The sequence below is a fragment of the Pelodiscus sinensis genome, chromosome 8 (assembly GCF_049634645.1).
Source record: "Pelodiscus sinensis isolate JC-2024 chromosome 8, ASM4963464v1, whole genome shotgun sequence".
Classification (NCBI taxonomy): Eukaryota; Metazoa; Chordata; order Testudines; family Trionychidae; genus Pelodiscus; species Pelodiscus sinensis.
The window spans coordinates 15,074,867-15,088,895 of NC_134718.1; the positions used below are offsets into that span (position 1 = coordinate 15,074,867).

Genomic DNA, 14,029 nt, shown 5'->3' on the forward strand with positions numbered 1-14,029 from the left:
CATTATAAAGAAATCCTGTACAGAATTATAAATAAACTGAAGCTTCGTAAGGCCTGGTCTACACTAAGGGATAAGTTTAAATTAAGATATACAACTTCAGCTATGTTGATTACGTAGCATAAGTTGAAGTATCTTAACTCGAATTTTGGCGCTGTCCACACTGCAGGAAGTTAACAGGAGCACACTCTTACTTCTACTTCCTTACTTCTCGTAGAAGCAGGACTACTGGTATTGATGGGAGCACCCTCTCAGTTCAAATTAGCTGTCTTCACTAGACCCGCTAATTCGAACCCTGGAAGATCGACTGCGGCTGCTTATCTGTAGAGTAGACACGGTCTTCATGACAAATTACAGGTAAGAGATTCTTTATTGAAATAGTGTCTCATTGGTCATATGCTGTCCAACTGAAAATAGGGATATAAACACTTTTCCCTTTGGTGAGGAAGGGTGTTCTTGTTAAGGCATTGAAGTGAGACTCATAATTTCCCAGTTCTGTCTCAAAGTTTCCACATGACCTTGGATAAGCTGCTAAGGGCTTGTTTATGTGATAGTTAAATGTACTCTAGAGGGGTTTTTAAAGTGCACTAATGTCCTGTACATTACTTGGTCCATATAGACCCCACTGGGGTGTAGTAAATGTTTCCTGAAGGTTTCCAACAGCAGTACATTAAAGTACTGCAAAAGGGTCCTACATGGATCAGTTAATGTGTAACATAGTATTGCACTTTAGAAATCACACCTCCATAAAGTGCATACCCCCACTGTATGGACAAGTCCTTGATCACTTTGTGTCTTTTATGCAGGAAATCTCACTATGTGTATGTAGAGTGCTTAGCATAGTGGAGCCTTGATCTTAGCTGAGGCCTCTAAGTGGTACAGAAATTAAAATAACAGTACAAAAATAAAGTAATTAGAATTTCAGATGTATTCAAAGATGTTCTTTACACAACTTGGATGTATTTTCAGGTACTTCACAGATTATAGAAAAATAGGAGGAGCCAGTGGAAAATTCCATTTTCTAAATCTATAACATTGCTACTTATACTATAGGAAATTTTCTTCTTTCAATATACTGAAAACAATTCTCTTTACATGACATATAAAACCAAAGTCACGAGTGCCTGCTGTCAATAAAAAGTTTCAGAAGGGTGGCAGTGTTAGTCTGTAACTTTAAAAATCGAAAGAACATTTTGGTTTTTTAAACGTTGGTAAACCTCGTTCTATGAGGAAGAATGCCGTTTCCAAAAGCGCTCTTTCGAAAAAAGGCATGTGTGGACGTGGAGGAGGGAGTTTTTTTGAAAGAAGAGACCTCCAGGAAAAAGCACAGGTGCCCTGGTGGCCATTCTGTTCATAGAAATCACAGCTTAAATGAGAGAGAGCATCCATTTAGTGTGGATGCTAGCTTTCAAAAAAGCAGATCGCTTTTGCAATGTGCTTTGGCAGTGTGGATGCTCTCTTTCAGAAGAAGATTTTTCGGAAGATCTCTTCCAAAAAAGTTTCTTTCAAAAGAAGCTTGCCGTCTAGACATACCCTAAGATACCACAGAATGACTTTTAATGGTCAATAAAGTTTCCAAATTACTTTACTTAATAGTGGCACTTTTAACTCTGTATGAACCATTCCAAGTTTAGTTCAAAATGGGGAAGCAAATGTGTGGAAGAATTACTTTATACTGGTTGCAGGTTTTTTTAGAGGGATTGGGTGTATTTCAGTTGTAATCTCTGAAATTTTTGGGGGAAAAATTCTCCCTAATCATGACCTCCATATCTAAATGTGGAAGACAATGATCCAGTATACTGTTAGATTCTCTGGGAATTTATAAATTTCCTGACATAAGGAGATCCTTGCTCAGCAAGGGAAAATTCATTCTTCTGAACAACTTATTTTTTCTAATGCCATCAGCTTGTGATTTTCAGTCTTTGTGGACACAGGTCTGCACTCTTAACAATATGACCTGGAATTTTCTATTCTTTTTCTACATTTTTAATTTAATACAATCATCTTATGTTAGCCATGCTGGCAAATATTCAAAATACATGACAGTCAGGCCACAAAACATCAGGACATTATCTTTAAAGATAATGAGATTTTAAAAAAAACATCAATGCATCTGTTTCTTTCTTAATATGCCTTCTAGTTTGAGACTTCAGGATTCCCCCTTTTCAAGCTCTTCCTTTCACTAACAAATGACCTTTCCACGTAACAAAATGACTCGAGGAACTAAGGTTTTTTAAATGGTGGTTATGAGTAAACATGACAGATGGCATGCAGACCAATGAAATAGAAAACCAGGCAGTCTTTTTGCTCCATTGTTTCTGTAGAGACAGTTCTATCACTTTAATGTCCCGTTTCTCATTTATACACACAAAATAGTTATGCTGCATGAAAGATTGAGATCGGCACTAAACAGGCTAAAGGGACTAGTTAAGAGATAGTGGTAGTGATTCCAGTTCTGGTCCCTTTATCATCAGTTTTCTATGGTTCATCATGAGGTAGAAATCCACCAGAAAACATCCAGTAATCTAGTTCCTTGTGGGCATGTACGCATACAGGGAATGTCTAAACTGCATCCCTCTGTCGGCAGAGGGATGCAGATTAGGCAGGTCAACACTGCAAATGAGGCAGGGATTTAAATATCCTGTGCCTAATTTGCATAAAAATGGCCACCACGTTTTGCCAACTCAGCACTTTGTCGGCAAAAAGTGGCAATCTAGAGGGGGATCTGTTGAGAAAGAAAGCCTTTTTCAACAGATCCCTTATGCCTCCTGCATGCCTTTCTACATTGTTTAAAGTGTATTTGTCAAACTGTGTAGGGGAAAACAATGAACAAATCATTGCCAAGTTGGTTCTAACTGCTGCAATCAGTTCTTTAGTCTCAGGAGAGTAGAAATTCAATGAACCGTAAACAAATATAAAAAAGTCAAAGACTACCTTTTAAATGCATTGCCCCAAAAATATAACAATCCTGGAGTATAAATTAACATCTTCTGCCCTGATTTATGCATGTTTTGAGAGAGATGGCTTCATTTTTTCCATGAAAAAAGTTCTATGCATACATAATGATGAAAAAGTTACACTGTAGAGAAGTCAAAGATAATATTTTTTTATGAGTGAGGGCACTTCCAAGAAATTATTTCAACTGCCTGAGAACTACTCTCAAGTCAGTTTGTTTTTTTTACCCTACAATAATTTGCATTTAATTGAATGCCATTTGTAATGTATTAAATATTAGTCAATTACTTCCCGATGATTTTCATTCTGAAGGCAGTCTTATTACAGTGATAAAGTTGGGTGGGGGTTGATTTTTATTTGTTTTTCTTTCCTTCGCAGATTTTCATTGATACACAGAAAAATTAGAAATATTGTTTCCCCTTAAAGTACATTTTTGTGGAAGAAAATCTGCAACTAATATAAAGGCTTTTATACTGCTCAATAAGAAGCACCAAACTGTTCAACTGGCTGTTTAATCACAATGAAATTAAACAAATCTACAAACAATTCTTTGCAACATATCTAATTAAGACAATTAGAAGGGAATATGCAGCTGTTTTATTCTATACCACACTTACATAAAAACTGAATTCCACTATACCTGAAGATTCAGTTCCAACTCTTATTTTCCCTTGGTGATATTCATAGCAATCCACCATCCCTGAGAGAGAAAAGAAAGACTTTCCTCCAGAGAAGTACAGCTGACTAGTTTAGTTTTAAAGACCTACATAGAGAGTGACCCATTCAAACTATGCATGTGCCCATCATGTAGCAAATGTTCACATTTGCATGATCATTCAATCATTCACAGTGTGATACAGAGTTTATATACACTCATGAGTTTGCATGTGCATGTTTTTAATCTGCACTTTTCCAATAAGAGTTGGAGAATTTAAACATGATTTTGCAGAGGTATTTTTATTTTGTGTCTCGCCTGTTGCCTTCAGTTTTAAAAGTTGGCCCTACATGTTAGAGGGCTTATTCCCTTCACCCTCCCACTTCCCTGGTCCTTCTCATGTGAACAGAGAACGGCAATTTCCCAAGTCAAGAGATGCAAACCATTTGATATGTATAGAGGTTAGCATGAATCCAGCTTCCTTTCCTTTTTGCCTTTGTTGCCTTGTGTTTATTCCCAATTTCCCCCTTTACTTCCTGTTTACCCCTCATGTATATAGTAATATTTTCAGATATGCCTTAACCCAAGTGTGAGCAATAGTTTTTCGCAAAGGAGCTACTTCATGAATTTTTATTTGTGATCACGGGCTAGTTCCAGGTCTCCCAGAAGGAGCAGGGCTTTAGGCGGAAGGTGTAGGGCTGGAGGCTACAGAGAGAACGAGAGACAGAGAGACTGTGTGTGGAAGAGACAGATTTTGTGACACAGGTTGAGTGTGTGTGGTACAGAGACAGGAGAGTGTGTGTGGCAGTGCGTCTATGTGACAGTGATATGTGTGGGGCACATACTTTGTGTGCAACTGTGACACAGAGTGTGTGTGCTGGCTGCTTCTGGGCAAATTTCTGAGAGAAGCCACATTCTGTCGTCTTAAGATAGGGAAAATGTTACAGCTCTGTTCTCTGCAGAACAGAGGGAGGGGGCAGACATGGAGTATAGGGGGAAGTGTGTGTGTGTGTGAGTGAGTGAGAGAGAGAGAGAGAGAGAGACTTACCATCCATGCTTCAGATTGAAGCAACACTGCTCTGTGTCCCTCTCCCCAACCCCTGCTCTGCAGAGATGCGGTACAGGGGCAGGGGACACCCTGACTTGAGCACTCCCTTCTCCCCTCCCCTCTACACAGCCAGAAGGAGAACGCTGGGAGCAGCTTGGCTGCAAGATGGAGCAAGGGGAGGGGAGAGGCAACTGGCCACACACTGTCTATAAGTATATTCACTCTGATAATCAGATGGGCACGCCAGAGAGAAATGCTTGGCAGGCCAGATTATGCCCACCTTTGCCTTAACCAATATTCTACTGAAATGTAACAAACCGGTCCTAGATACTGCAAAATGATTACCCAACCAATTACATCCTACCACCTCAATTGGTTTGCACCTAGCAAAATAAATTAAACAGCCGACAGAAACAATCAAAGAACCTGGTGGAGGCCACACAGCTAAACAACTGAGAGGTGGAAGGCATAATAACAAAACAAAAAATGAAATGAGGATTTCACAACCCCAACTCTTGATAAGTGGGTCCTTGCTGGACAGCAAGCTATCAAGTGTCCAAGCTCTTCCCTTTATGTGGTGGCGATAGATTGGATCACCTTTCTGATAGCCCCAAATTGCCTTTTTTTCAGTGTGGCTGCTTTGAAATGTGCCGAGATGTAACTGCAACTCTGCAAACTTATGGACGTCCCTGCTGCTTAACCAAAAACCTGAGCTTACGAACAAGTCTATATACAGATAGACTTTGATTTTGATTCTTTGTTATACCCCTGTAATTAGCAAAATGGTAAAACTACATCTACGTTCTTAATGTATAGGACTTTACAGGCAGGCCCTAATTTCTATATCCTAACACTATAGTAATACTCACTATGCAGTCACAGGGATTTACTGGAACACTTCAAGTAACAAATCCAGCAAATATGGTAGGGTTAAACTGCCTAGTAACCCCTCCTACCCTTTCTGGCAAATAAGTATTGATGGACCTAACCTCCATGAATTATCTAGTTCTTTCTTGAACCCTGTTAATGTCTTCATCTTTGCAACCTCCTCTGGCAAGGAGTTTCACAGGCAGGCTATGCACTGTGTCAAAAAAAACCTTCCTTGTATTTGTTTTAAACCTGCTACCTATTAATTTAATTTGGGGACCCCTAGTTCTTATGTTATCTTTGCTTTTCTGACTGCTGCTGCACATTGAGTGGATGTTTTCAGAGAACTATCCACAATGACGCCAAGATCTCTCTCTTGATTACTTGTAGCTCAATTAGCCCCTGTCATATTATATGTATAGTTGGGATTATTTTTTCCAATGTGCATTACTTTACATTTATCAGCAGTACATTTCATTTGCCATTTTGCTGCCTAGTCATTTAATTTTGTGAGATCTTTTTGATTCTCCACCTCAGCCTCAGCTGTCTCCACATGAGTACTCTCCAGAAATTGTTTGTGGAGTCAGATACTCCTCAGCCTAGCCACCTTGTGTAGCTCTCCCACCTGCTTCCTGAGAAATTCCACCAGTGGGCACCTTTCACATTGGATGGTCTCCCCAGCCTGGATTTCAGTAAGTGGGAATTGCAAGCCACAGTCCCTGCAAACCAGGATCTGGAGAGAGGCATCCATGGTCAGGTGTTCTGTCTAGCTACAGGTGCATGCAGAGAAGACAGAAGCAGTGCTGGTGCAGGTGTTGCAGGTCTTCCTAACCATAATAGGCCTCCCTCTGTCAAACTCCCTCTTTAACTCCCCCATCTGCAGCCCCCTGTCTGCTTTTCCTCTGGCTTTTAAAGCCTGCTCACCTAGGTCAGGCCTATCCCCTCGTTAGCCACACGGGAAGGCTGATCCTGAGGCTGATCAAAGGCAATCAAGGATCAAACACTCTCAGACACACAATCCCAACTGCCACAGTAACTGAAATCACCTGAAATCAGAATCAAAATTCAAAATTCAAAGATCTGTGCAAATTCACTCACACCAAATCTAGTACACTTATCTTGCAGCCTGTTCAGTGGTGGGATCTCCTGTTCTCCTTTTTAAACTCGAGAAATGGTCTGAAGTAAACAGGATGAAGTTTAATAAAGACAAATGTAAAGTACTCCACTTAGGAAGGAACAATCAGTTTTACATATATAGAAAGGGGCGTGATTGTCTAGGAAGGAGTTCTGCCAAAAGGGATCTACTGATCACAGTGGACCACAAGCTAAATATGAGTCAACAGTGTGATGCTGTTGCAAAAAACGCAAACATGATTCCGGGTTGCATTAACAGGAGTGTTGTGAGCAAGACACAAAAAGTCATTCTTTTGCTCTACTCTGTGCTGATTAGGTCTCAATTGAAGTATTGTGTCCAGTTCTTGGCACCACATTTCAAGAAAGATGTGGAGAAATTGGAGAAGGCCCAGAGAAGAGCAACAAGAATGATTAAAGGTCTAGAGAACATGAGCTATGAGGGAAGACTGAAAGAATTGGGCTTGTTTAGTTTGGAAAGAAGACTGAGAGGGGGCATGATAGCGGTTTTCAGGTATCTAAAAGGGAGACACAAGGAAGAGGGAGACAAATTGTTCTCTTGGGCCTCTGAGGAGATGATAAGAAGCAATGGGCTTAAACTGCAGCAAGGGAAGTTTAGGCAGGGCATTAGGAAAAACTTTGTAACTGTCAGGGTGGTGAAACACTGAATTAAGTTGCCTAGGGAGGCTGTGGAATCTCCATCTCTGGAGATATTTAGGAGCATCTCCCCCAAGAGATGTCTCTGTCTGATCTATGTGCTCCTAGGCACCCATCTATCAGGGGACTGGACTCAATGACCTCTCGAGGTCCCTTCCAGTTCTAGTGTTCTATGATTCTATATTTTATCATCTGCCATGTTCTAGTCTCTTCTGACTAGAACATAGAGAATGTCTATTAATAGTTCCTCCCCCAAGAGATGTCTCTGTCTGATCTGTGTGCTCCTAGGCACCCATCGACTTCCCCCCAGAATAGGTATCCTTTAAAATAAAGAAATAAAATAAGCAAATGGTAATGTAGCCTTAGCTCTCATAAGCTAAAATGGTTTGCCATGTAGAGTGACAAACAGTCAATAGTAGAAGAGAGGAAAAGCAAATACAATAAGAAACGTGCGTTGACACTTCCACAAAAGGCTATAATGTACTGGAACAAAGTTCCCTGATTGAGGGTCAGTACATGGTCACACTATCCCTAGGGCAAACAAGGGAACAAAAGCTGAAACAAAAAGTCACAGTTTGTTTCTTAGTTCTCCCTTACTCCATGAGGAAAGTATTCTGTTTCTACTCCTTTTAGCTAGGTTACTCCTCCATCTACACCAGGCCTGAGAAAAATATAGCCCACTGGACGTGGCCCACCAAGCCACCAGATCTGGCCTGCGGATGCTTCAGGGAGCCCCAAGCAGGCTCCACTTATCTCACACACCCATGCCACTCAGGGTATGTCTAGACTACGTGGCTCCGTGGACAGTTTACGCAACACAGGCAAAGAAGTAGGGATTTAAATAATCCCTGCTTCATTAAAATAAACATGGCCGCCGCGCTGTGCCGATGATCAGCTGATCCAGCACAGCACGGCAGTCTAGACGCGGATCTGTCAGCTGGGGAAGTCTTTGCGTCATGAAACGAGGTTTACAGGATTGGTAGTCAAAGGCTTCCCCAGCCGACAGATTTGCGTCTAGACTGCCGCGCTGTGCCGGATCAGCTGATAGTCGGCACAGCACGGCAGCCATGTTTATTTTAATGAAGCGGGGATTATTCAACTACCCACTTCTTTGCAGGAAAACTAGTTTACATAGTTCTGTCGACGGAGCCATGTAGTCTAGCCATACCCTCTGAAACGTGGCTGCAGGGAAGTTTCACTTTAAAAACTGAGCCCAGAGGGAAGGGAGGGAAGCTTTAGGAGTTGCTCCCACCCCCAGCACAATCCCATGGGCCAGCTTCTGGCCATAAGCCAACATTTCCTTTACTTATTCAGTTTAGCTGTGGAGGTATCTCTCATCAACAGACGTTAACTCAGGAAAAGATATTACCTCACCCTTGGGTTTCTAGTATATCCATTACTGCCTTCGGAGCACTGTACTAAAAGGGAAAAAAGCAAAGTACTGTACTTTCATGGATAAGAAGAAAGCTAAACACTTATCTCAACTTCTTTCCTTCCCTTCCTTTTCATAAATCACACTTCTGTTAAGCCCACCAACATCAATCCAACTCCCCCCTTCCACACACACACACACACACACTCACACTAGCGTTAACACATTTACACTAAATTAGTGAGGAAAGAATCCCACTTTGCTTTGTGATAAATACATCTTCTGTTCACATGACCCAGGATAACATTCATTCCTGTGCAGAGGGCCAGCACAGTTAGCACCATGTCAGGGTCTCCTAAACCCCTTGTTTTCTTCTTCTGTCTATAGATTGCCACACCATAAGGTCTTTGGAGATGTGATAAAAGGTGAAATCTTGGCCCTCTTGACTTCACCAGGGCCAGATTTTAACCTCGTGGGTCCTGTATGTTCTATAAAGAACTTTGCCAGCATACAAAAAGAAAATATTCTGACAGTGGTAGTCTCAGGAGCAGAATAATATACTGTTTTCAGAGGGATGTCGTTACCAGCAACTTCAAATATCCAATTCAACTGTAAAAATGGACAATAAAGCAACAAGCAGTCAGAGCAAGGGAGGAAGAGCTTTACTTATCTGTCAGAATGATATTAAAACTGATAGAGACAACAATAGATTAAATCCTCAGCTATCAGAAATGAAGATATGCTGAGTTACACCCACATACAAAGTAGCACATACAGAGCTTTACAAAGTTGTACAGGGCTTGAAGAAAATAATGGCTAAATAATGGCCACAGATATATGTACACAAGTTGCACTGCAGTCAGTGGCATACGTGTGCATAACCAGGTGTCAGGAGTATCTAACCCAATGTTGCTTATCCCAGTGAAATAACTGTGAGAAGAGCAATAAGAAAGGATGAAAGTCAGAGTTCAGCCTGTAAGGCATCAGGAGAACAAAATTAGAAAGCCATGCTCATGACATTTGCTAAAGAATAACTTCAAAGGTAAATAGATCTTGAACAAAGTTTTATGGCATGTGTAGGAAAACTTGTTTTGAGGGGACTTGGAAGAGGATTGAAATAGAAACCCTAAAAAGAAGAGAGAAAAAAACCCCAAACCACTGCTTGGTTGTTACTGATAAATATGTTGGGCATAGCTTAGTGTTGTAATTGGTTAATATAAAACTGATGGCATAATATTCTGGGGCATGAAGAATTACTACTATTAATACCCAAAATGGTTCCATCTAAATCTGAGGAATTGTCCCAGATTAAGTTGTCATTAGAGGAGATTTTTGGAACAAATTGATAAACTTAACAGTAACAAGTCACAGCGACCAGATGGCATTCACTCAAATGTGAAATTGCAGAACTATTAACTGTGCTTTGTAACCAGCTTTACATCAGCTTCCATACCTAATCACTGGAAGATAGCTAATGTGACACCAATATTTAAAAAGGACTCTAGAGGTGATCCTGGCAATTACAGACAGGTAAATCTAATGTCAGTACCGGGGAAATTAGTTGCAATTATAGTAAAGAATAAAATTGTCAGACACATATATGAACATAATTTGCTGGGGAAAAGTCAACATGGATTCTGTAAAGGAAAATCATATCTTGCTAATCTACTAGAGTTCTTTGAGAGGGACAACAAGCGTGTGGACAAGGGGGATCAGTGGATATAGTGAATTTAGATTTTCAGAAAAAACTTTAACAAGGTCCCTCACCAAAGTCTCTTAAGTAAGATATCATTTGATCAGAGGGAATGCCCTCTCATGGACTGATATCTGGTTAAAAGACGGGAAACAGTGAGGTGGCAAAATATGCAGATGATACTGAACTTCTTAAGACCAAAGCAGATTCTGAAGAGCTTCAGAAGGATCTCGCAAAACTAGGTGATTGGGTAACAAAATGCAAATGAATTTTAAAGTTGATAAATGCAAAGTAATGCACATTGGAAAAAATAATTCCAACTATGCACACAAAATGATGGTGACTAATTTAGCTATAACCATTCGAGAGAGCGATCCTGAAGTCACTGTGGATAGTTCTCTGAGAACATCCACTCAAGGTACGTCTACACAGCAGTGTTATGTTGGAATATGTGATGTTATTCCGAAATAACATAATGCATCTCTACACAACAAGCTGTTATTTCAAAATTATGTCAAGATGGAAGAGTAAGGGAAGTTGAAGGAAGACTGTTCTTCCTTCAACTTCCTGCTGTGTAGATAGCGTCAAAAGCCAAATTAAGCTATTTCGACTTTAGCCACGCAATTGACATGGCTGAAGTTGTGTATCTTAATTTGACATTTTCCCTACAGTGTAGACACACACAAAATGTGCAGCAGCAGTCAAAAAAGCAAACAGAATATTAGGAATCATTTAAAAAGGGATAGTGAACAAGACAGAGAATGTAATCTTGCCTGCATCTTGAATACTGCGTACAGATGTGGCATTGGAAAAGGTTCAGAAAAGGGCAACTAAAATTATTAGGGATTTGGAATAGTGTCCAAATGAGACTAAAAAGGCTGGGCCTTTTCATCTTAGACAAGAGGAGACTAAGGGGAGATTTGATGTTGGTCTATAAAATCATTACAGGTATGGAGAAATTAAAGAAAGAAAAGTTATTTACTTGTTCCTATAACATAAGAACTAGGAGTCACCAAATGAAATGAATAGCTAGCAGGTTTAAAACAAACAAAATGAAGTTTTTATTCATGCAATTCACAGTCAACCTGTGGAACTCCTTGCCAAAGGACTTTGTAAAGACTAAGACATTGGCTGTGTCTACACTGGGCCACTTATTCCAGAAAATCAGCCGCTTTTCCGGAATAAGCTGCGAGCTGTCTACACTGGCCCTTGAATTTCCGGAAAAGCAACGATGGTCTACTGTACAAAATCAGCCTCTATTCCAGAAAAACTATTCTGCTCCCGCTCGGGCATAAGTCCTTATTCCGGAACACTGTTCCAGAAAAGGGCCAGTGTAGACAGCCCGCGAAAATGGCGATCGGGGCTCTTTTCCAGAAAAGCGCGTCTACATTGGCCACAGATGCTTTTCCGGAAAAAGGGCTTTTCTGGAAAAGCAGCCTGCCAATGTAGACGCTCCTTTTCTGGAAAAACTGAAAACGGAATAGTATTCCGTTTTAAGCATTTCCGGAAATTCATGCCAGTGTAGACACAGCCATTGTGAATACCTGGACTTTCAAAAAAGAACTAAATAAATTCATGGAGATTATGTCCATCAATACGTATTAGCCAGAATGGGTAGGAATGGTATCCCTAGCCTCTGTTTGTCAGGGGCTGGAAATGGATGACAGGAGAGGGATCCCTTGATAATTCCTATTTTGTTCTCTCCCTCTGGAGCATCTGGCATTGGCCTCTGTTGGCAGACAGGATACTGAGCTAGATGGACCTTATGTTCTTATGTTATTTTTAAATAGGAACTTGGATGGGAATGTATTTTTTAAGAGAAAGGGGAGGGAAAGAAAACAATATCACATATTCTGTATAAACTCTCTTAACAAAAGATCAACTGTTCAGTGCCCAGGGCACCAATAATCATTTGAATTCATGATTTTGAGTGAACTGAAGAAAGCAGCAGCTAGGAGAGCCTACAGCAACCAACAACAATTGAAGCAGCATGTTGTGCAGGGAGTTATTTCCTATTTGCATGTTGGGCAGGATTCCAAAAAGACGTCAATGTATAATAAAAGCTAAAGACTCAAAGTATTGAATAGAATGACTGAAAAGAAATGTCATTAACTTTATTTTTATTGTTAGTAGTGGGTGATTGTCTATAAAGTTTTGTGGACAGTTAAAATGAGAATTATTATATAGTTCCGATTGACAAAGAAGAGGCGGGGCCTCAGGGCAGAAGAGGTGGGGCTGGAGGCAGCTAGCCCTCAATGCTGCCTAGACAACGCTGAGCTGTCCCCTCCCCAGCCAGCCCTCAGACTGTACTCCGGGCCTGGGGCTAATGTCACCACTACGGCAATAGTGGTGCCTGAGAGTCCCAGGTCCTTTTCAGTCCACCGGGCCCTGGGCAATTGCTCTCTTCCTTCCCTACCCCCACGCCCTGTCAGCAGGCCTGACCAACTATAAACTTTTCGGGTAAGTGCATCTTACCACTGAAGTTTTCTTAATTGGTGTTATGCAATCTCTCCAATACACCTGTTGAAACACTGCTTTGCACTAGGCCCCTGAGGTATTTTTAAAAGCACTTACAAACATGTTTTATGGCCATCTCTAATCAGCAAAGCACTTACACACTAACTTTGCTGTTTCTTTGACTGCATCTCATTTAGGACCATGCTATGACACTCTTCCATTGAATAGGAGCTTATTCCACAAGTAATCCCTTCAAAAAATAAATCCTTTTCCGAATTCCCACTTAAGATAATCAAAGCAATTAGGATAATTTAAGCGCATGTAACGCTTCATATCTTGTAATATAGCCATCAGTGAAACTGTTCAGTCCTTTTAGAACATAGCCATACTATTAAATTTTGTCTACCAAACTTTAGCAATAGGAAACAGGTAATCTCCTCTTTCTAGGACTTCCTTCTGTCATCCTACATGTCTCACCAAAATAGAACAACATGTCCTGAGTGTTTTTTCAAATAATAATAAAAAAACAACAACCTTTGTTCCGAACTTGCAATCTTTTCTTAAGCGGCTCTTGTCAAATTTCACTGGCATTGGTTTGTAATTGACTTCAATAGTGACTACTTATGGAGTAAGGGTACATCTAGAATACTGGCTTTTGTTGACAGGGGCTTTGTAGACAAAGGACAGTGTAGATGCAGTAACGCTTTCTGTCGACAGAACTCTGTCGACAAAAGGTGTTATTCCTCATAGAATGAGGTTTACCGCCGTCAACAAAACTGCCGAGCTCTGTCAACGTTATGGCGACAGAACTCGGCGGTAGTGTAGATGCAGGTATAGTTTTTGTCGACAAAAGTCCACTTTTGTCAACAAAACCCTGTAGTCTAGACACACCCTAAGCTACTGCTCAGTGCTAATATGGGTTAATAAGGGATGGAAGGGAGTAGTAGACTAGTCGACTACCCAATAAACCTAGGCTTATCAAGTGGTTGAGTCAACTACTTGCATTCCACTCCCCGCTCCCTCCCCTTCCCACCCCCCGCTGCCTCTGTATTAGAGGCAGAGGCAGGGGGATAGGCAGAAGCAGGAGCCGGTGCTTGGGGGAGACATCTTAGAAGCCAGTCTCCCCCACCCAGCACCATATCTGCGGTGCTGCCTGTCCCCTCTCACTGTTGCCTCTATCAGAGGCAGCAGGGGAGC

The 14,029-nt window shown here is 41.0% G+C and overlaps 1 long non-coding RNA gene across 1 annotated transcript in view; it reads left to right on the forward strand.

The window, feature by feature from the left end:
* Window positions 1-220: 220 nt before the first annotated feature.
* LOC142830488 (uncharacterized) overlaps window positions 221-14,029 on the forward strand; it is a 166,895-nt gene continuing 153,086 nt past the window's right edge. Inside the window, exon 1 of the long non-coding RNA XR_012905781.1 lies at window positions 221-354. This is a non-coding gene — a long non-coding RNA (uncharacterized LOC142830488). The remainder of the gene's footprint in view (window positions 355-14,029) is intronic.